We start from the raw sequence: 7,500 nt of genomic DNA, 5'->3' as shown, positions 1-7,500 counted from the left end.
GTGGGTTCTTCGTGATTATCTACAAATGTGCCACTACATTTTATCCAAGTGATTATCTAAATATATCTAATATATGAAGCATATTCATTAAGACATACTTCCACTTCTTATCTGATTGAGGTTAGCTGTATTTGCCATAATATAATATATAAAGTTTGCCTTCAGATCAAAGTATGAAAGTTATTTTCAATAGTTACTGAGATTAATTCGCAAACGTCAACTTCTGTTATATAGGTATATGGCACATTTCCTGCCGAGGACTGTTTTCGTTTGGAAGGGGAAGGGTGACTGCATGGGAGCTTGCTCAGGTAGACCGGGGCGTCGGAAATGATGACGGCGTGTGAGTGAACCGACGTCCCCAATGGAGTATATTCATCGTTGATGTAATGATTGTACATCCCCACGGCAAACACACACACACACACACACACACATATATATATATATATATATATTTATATATATATATGTGTGTGTGTGTGTGTGTGTGTGTGTGTGTGTGTGTGTGTGTGTGTGTGTGTGTATACACTAGTAACTTACAAATATATATATATATATATGTGTGTGTGTGTGTGTGTGTGTGTGTGTGTGTGTGTGTGAGTGTGTGTACAATAGTAACTTACAAATATATATATATATATATATATATATATATATATATATATATATGTGTGTGTGTGTGTGTGTGTGTGTGTGTGTGTGTGTGTGTGTGTGTGTGTGTGTGTGTGTGTGTGTGTGTGTGTGTGTATATACACTAGTAACTTCGAAATAAGTTTCATTGGTTCCAAGGTTGGGTATTGTTACCATAAACAATACTTATACTTTCTATTTTACATTCTCTAGCTCAACCGCGTAAAGATCGTTTAAGACATGAACCAACACCCACGAAAAAACATCTCTTTTGTGGTTCCTATCCTGGCGAAAGATATAGATCCTAGGATACTTCTTATGGAAAAAGAAAACACGGGTCTAGTTCAGAGTTCATTCCTGGCCGGTTTCGCCCTACGCTTATTGATTCCTATGAAGAAACTTAAGGCGGAACCGGTCAGGAATAAACTCAGAACTAGTCATCGTGTCTTCTTTTTTCACTTTCCTCAACTTGTCAAATTGTCTCAACAGATACTGCTTATACTTAGATACCTTAATCGTGGTTACTCTTGATATAACAGAATATATAGATTCTTGAATACTATTTGCATTCAAAGATCCTATTGCTCAACTATGATTCTGTTTTGCTTTATATAAAAGGAATTTCTCTCTTATTGAGTACCCAGACATCTTGAAATGTAATTCAGGCATTTAAAGTAAGGAGCCTACGCCAGGAGGCGCTGAGTAGCTGCGGCCGAAGCCGTCACCTTTGGCCTATTATGCGCTTTGGGGACTGTTGAGGCAGGTAAACACAGTCACTGCCGGGTATCGCAGAGTAGTGCGGGGATTCGAACCCACGACGAAGCGAATGCGAGACCAGCACGCTTCCGATGACACTACCAGCGCACGATCGTTCTGATATTACAGGAATTGAACCTCATTATCAGGGTGAACCGATTCATTTAAATTTAACACATTCTTCCATAAAATAATTCTATATAAGCAATATATATATATATATATATATATATATATATATATATATATATATATATATATGTATATATATATATTGGAGGAGTAAAGAAGCAGGTTCTCTTGTATGTGCATATAGTTGAAAACGATAGCATTTTCACACTTATTCAGCTTTTTTATAAGAACTTTGAAAAAAATTATGAAAAAGCTGAATAACTGTGAGAATACTGTCGTTTCCATCTTTATGTGCATATATACATACACACACACACACACACACACACACACACATATATATATATATATATATATATATAAGTATATATATTTATATATATTTTGGAGGAGTAAAGAAGCAAGTTCTCTTGTATGCGCATATAGTTGAAAACGATAGCATTTTCACACTTATTCAGCTTTTTCATAAGAACTTTTAATTTTTTTTTATAAAAAAGCTGAATAACTGTGAGAATTCTGTCGTTTCCATCTTTATGTGCATATATACATATATACATACATACACACACACACACACACACACTGTGGTCAGAGCTCTGGCCTGCCACTACGGAGGTCCGGGTTCGACCCTCGCCCGGGGCTGAAATAATATCAGTATCGCAGCGCTGAGGGGTGTTACTCCAACTCTCGTGGGCGGGGAGTTGGGGATGTGTGTGTGTGCAAGGTCATAGCATTACCCATAGATCGGACCTACGAGCTCTGAGCTCTCTTCCAGGAGGGAAATAGCTGTCGATCCCGAGTCCAACACGTGATCCAAAGACCAAGTGAATACACTTATATATATATATATATATATATATATATATATATATATATGTATATGTATATATATATATTGGAGGAGTAAAGAAGCAGGTTCTCTTGTATGCGCATATAGTTGAAAACGATAGCATTCAGCTTTTTCATAAGAACTTTGAAAAAATTATGAAAAAGCTGAATAACTGTGAGAATACTGTCGTTTCCATCATTATGTGCAAATATACATATATACATACACACACACACACACACACATATATATATATATATATATATACATATATATATATATATATATATATACATATATATATACATATATATATATATATATATATATACAGAAACCAAACTTATAATGAGGAACAAGAGACATAGGATTCCCAGTATGTATGCCAATCTAGCATAATCTAATCTGCTGTCTAGCACATTCCCGCTTGAGACATCTGCTCATAATATCAAGAACCAGGTATCTTTGAAAGCCAAGATACACGGACATACGAAGACGTAGACGGAGGCCCTAATACAGGAATATTCCTGATTTAGTACAACGCGGGTCTTTCTGGGGACTCTTCAAAGTACACGGAGGACCCGAGGCCGTCGTGGCCCTGACGGCTCCATCCTCGGGACCTCCCACGCCCCAGAGGTCCCGGGTCTTTGAGCCGTGTCACCTGGCGCCACCTGGCCCCGCACGAGGAGGAAGAGGAGGAGGAGGAGGGAGGAGGAAGGAGGAAGGAGAAGAAAGAGGAGGAGAAGGTGGAGGAGGTAGGAAGAGGAGGAAAAAGACGAGGAAGAGAAGGATAGGAAGGAGGAGGATAAGAGGGAGGAAGAAGCGGAGGAGGAGGAAGAAGAAAAGGAGGAGAAGGAGAAGTAGAAGAAGAACGAGGAAAAAGAGGAGGAGGAGGAGGAGGAAGAGGGGGAAGAAGACGAAAGAGGAGGACAAGGGTAGGTGGTGGTGGAGAAGGAAGAGGAGGAGGAGGAGGAGGAGAAAAAGGAATATGAGGAAGAGGAGGAGGAAGAGGAGGAAAAGAAAGATGAGGAAGAGGAGGAGGAAGAAGAGGAAAAGGAGGACCAGGAGGAGGAGGAGGAGGAGGAGGAGGAGGAAGAGGTGGAAAAGGAGGACCAGGAGGAGGAGGACCAGGATGAGGAAGAGGAAGACCAAAAGGAGGAGGAGTAAGGAGAAGGAGGAGGACCAGAGGAAGAGGAGGAGGACCAAGAGGAGGAGGAGGAAGGAGAAGGAGGAGGACCAGGAGGAGGAGGAGGAGGAAGGAGAAGGAGGGAGGAGGAGGAGGAAGGAGTAGGAGAAGGAAGAAAGAGAAGGATACGAAGGAGGAGTAGGAGGAGGAGGAGGAGGAGGAGGAGGAGGAGGAAGAGGAGAAGGAGGAGGAGGAGGAAGGACAAGGTTGCCTGGAAGATTTCGGAAAGGAACCACCAAACTGTAATGTTGCTGTCAGTTGATGTATTCCTACCTAGTTATCTACATTTACTACTGAATCCAGGTATTAGAATTGTACTGTGTGTACTGTTCTGTAGTGATTGTACTACAGTGTACTGTCATTATGTGCTGAAGTTTTGTGATGTTATGTGCTGCTGTGTTACATAATTTCATTAAATCTGCGATTGGTTGACCTTCTTGTACAGGATATTTTCGAAAATTACTTTATATGTCTTTAATTTTGTTCCTCTGTTATATGGTAATGGCTTAAGTTTTACTTGACTGCCATATGGTAATACTAAGATCAAGAACAAATATATATCAATGGCGATCAAAGAAGACGACGACGACGACGACGATAATGACGACGACGACGACAACAACTGGATGACTGACAAATCAAATACTACGAGCAAAAATGAACGATGCTGATAATTATCTATATAGTTAAGCGCAACATTATCCAATCGTAGATGACCGTCAACACCCTTTCTCTGCGAAATGTTTCTGTATTAACATAGCGCTTAATCTTTTAAAACCGTGAGAATATAAAATATGAATATATATAATTTACCCTACTACCAACACATTAATTAACCTCTGCAACCACGCAATATGAATTATCTAATATTTTCATCTTTCTATATATTTGTTATGCGACACATCTATTACATTTATTCAAATAAATTTATATATATATATATATTCAGTGTATTCAAATATGGCCAGTCATATGCACCAAGCATATCATGTAGTTTTATGGATCTGCTTCATGTGGAAGGAACGCAATTTTAAATTTCATTTCCTGTTTCTTTTAGAGAATGTCATAACTTGTTTGAATATACATACATACACACACACACACACACACACACACACACACACACACAAATATATATATACAGTATATATATATATATATATATATATACATATACCAAGGGCTTTTTCCCCTTACAAGGGAGGTAGCCAAAGTCAAAGGCATAAATCCACTCCCACCCATTTCATCCCCACATACTCCACTCCCATTCATCATCCCTCCCTTCCTCTTTTCTTGGCTCCTTCTGGAGCATATATATATATACATATATACATATATATATATACATATATATATATATGCATATATATATACAGATATATATACATATATACATATATGTATATTACAAAGGATTACAAAGGCGGAGCATGCCGACAGGAGACCTTTTGATCCATATCTAGGTCGGATGCGAAAAAAAAAAATCATATTAATGATAAAATAATAAATAAAAACTATGATAATGTAAATAACAAATAAAATACATAAATAAATGCATAGGTATAGTTAAATAATAAACAAGCAGGTAAATAGTAAATAATAATTAATTGACATATAACTAATAATAAATAAAAATCAGACAGACAAATGATAACAAAACAAAAACAAATAATATAAGATAAATTATAATCATTACAGCATCTTACTTAGGTATTTATCTAAATGATTCTTAAAGCTTTGAACTGAACTACATTGCACTACCTGTGCAGGAAGTTTATTCCATTCATTAACTATACGGTTGGCAAAGTTGTTTCTACCTACTTCCAAATTGAATCTATTTCCGGAGAGTTTAAGACCATTGTTTCTTGTCTGATTCTCATTCAATGTAAAAATTTGGTCACTTTTGATGTTGTCAATTCCCTTTAGAATTTTAAAGACCTGTATCAAGTCACCTCTGAGTCTACGCTTTTTTAGGGAAAACAGATTCATATGTTTTAGTCGATTTTCGTATGATTTATTTTTGATATTTGGAATCAGTTTTGTGGCTCGCCGTTGTACTCTTTCCAATCTGTCAATGTCTTTAATGAGATTCGGTGACCATACGGAAACAGCATATTCCAAATGTGGACGAACTAACGATTTATATAGCTTGTTAATGAGTGATGGACTTTTGAAATCAAAAGATCGCGCAATCAGTCCTACAATCTTATTTGCTTTCTCAGAGGCTGAAATACACTGCTTGGATGATTTGAGGTCGTTACTGATAATTACGCCGAGATCTTTTTCACTATCCACTTTTGTTAACGAATTTCCAAATAACTTGTAATCGTACTTACTGTTATTTTTACCTATGTGCATTACCTTGCATTTACTTGTGTTAAATTTCATTAGCCACTTTTCAGACCATTGCTGTAATCTATCTAAATCTTCTTGAATATCTAATTGGTTTGAGTGATCATTTGCCACTCCGCACAGTTTTGTATCATCAGCAAATTTGGAAACAGTAGATTTTAGTCCATGGTCTATATCATTTATATATACTATGAATAGAAGTGGCCCAAGAACGGAACCCTGAGGAACTCCACTTGCAACACTTTTCCATCCAGAAGTTTTTCCATTTAAAACAACTCTCTGTTTTCGACCATTCAACCAATTACTAGTCCAACCTAATAGGCTACCACTTATTCCATGCAAAGCTAATTTAGTAAGTAGTCCTTCGTGTGGGACGGTATCAAAAGCTTTTGCAAAGTCTAGATATATTAAATCTATATTGTTTCTTTTGTCATAATTCGAGATAACTGTGTTGTAGAATTCGAGTAAGTTAATCACGCAAGAACGTTTCTGTCTGAAACCATGCTGGCTATCATTTATCAAACGGTTACTTTCTAAATGATGTTCGATAGCATCTCTGATGATAGTTTCCATTATTTTTCCTACGATTGAAGTCAAACTTATAGGCCTATAGTTATTTGGTTTCTTTTTGTCACCTTTTTTGAATATGGGAGTAACGTTAGCTAGCTTCCATTCTCTTGGGACATCTCCGGATATGATGGATTTCTTGAAAATAATTTCTAATGGAACAACAATCTCATTTTTCATTTCCTTTAAGATTCTTGGATGCCAACCGTCAGGCCCTGGTGTTTTATTAACTTTGAGTTTGTCTATACACCTTTTAATTTTTTCTTTTGTTATATTTACCGTACCGAGTAAGTTTACCCTAGACTTTTCACAGGTTTCAGTTTGGAATTCACCTTGAGGTGTTTCGTTTACGAATACCGAGCTAAAATAATTGTTTAAGATATTACACATTCCTTCATTTGAATATTCAAGTTGACCGTCAGCAGATAATAGTGGACCAATGTGATTCCTAACAACCTTTTTATCTCTAATGTAACTATAGAATTCTTTTGGATTCTCTTTGGATTTCTCAGCGATGTTCATTTCGTATTGTCGTTTTCTTTTTCTTATTGTCTTTTTTAAATTTCTCTGTATTGATACATAACTTTCATAGTCATTAGATGCACCCGAGCACTTATATTTCTTATAAGCCTGTCTCTTTTTAGCAATACTTTTTTCAGTTTCTTTGTCGAGCCACTTTGGGCGAGCCTGATTTGGGGGACGTCTGTCCTTAAAAGGAATGTAAGTTTGAATCATCTTAGTGAGCGTATTTTGAAATATTTCCCACATCTGATCTACAGGTCTTTCGTTTAATTTTGCCTCCCAATCTGTAAGCTGAAGCTCCTGACGTAGTTCTATGAACTGAGCTTTACTGAAATCGGGTATTTTAGAAACACAAGTATCTATTCTAAAATTGTTTAGGAGTTTGAATCTAACTAGGTTGTGATCGCTATTTGCAACAGATTCACCGACTTCTACATCGCGGCTAGTGATCAAAAGATCGAGTAAGTTTCCATATCTTGTGGGCTCTTTTACATGCTGAATTAAGTAATAGTCACCAAGAAAATCA

The sequence above is a fragment of the Oratosquilla oratoria genome, chromosome 42 (assembly GCF_046742065.1).
Source record: "Oratosquilla oratoria isolate Oo_2021 chromosome 42, ASM4674206v1, whole genome shotgun sequence".
Taxonomy (NCBI): domain Eukaryota; kingdom Metazoa; phylum Arthropoda; class Malacostraca; order Stomatopoda; family Squillidae; genus Oratosquilla; species Oratosquilla oratoria.
Note: the sequence above shows the minus strand (reverse complement) of the source record.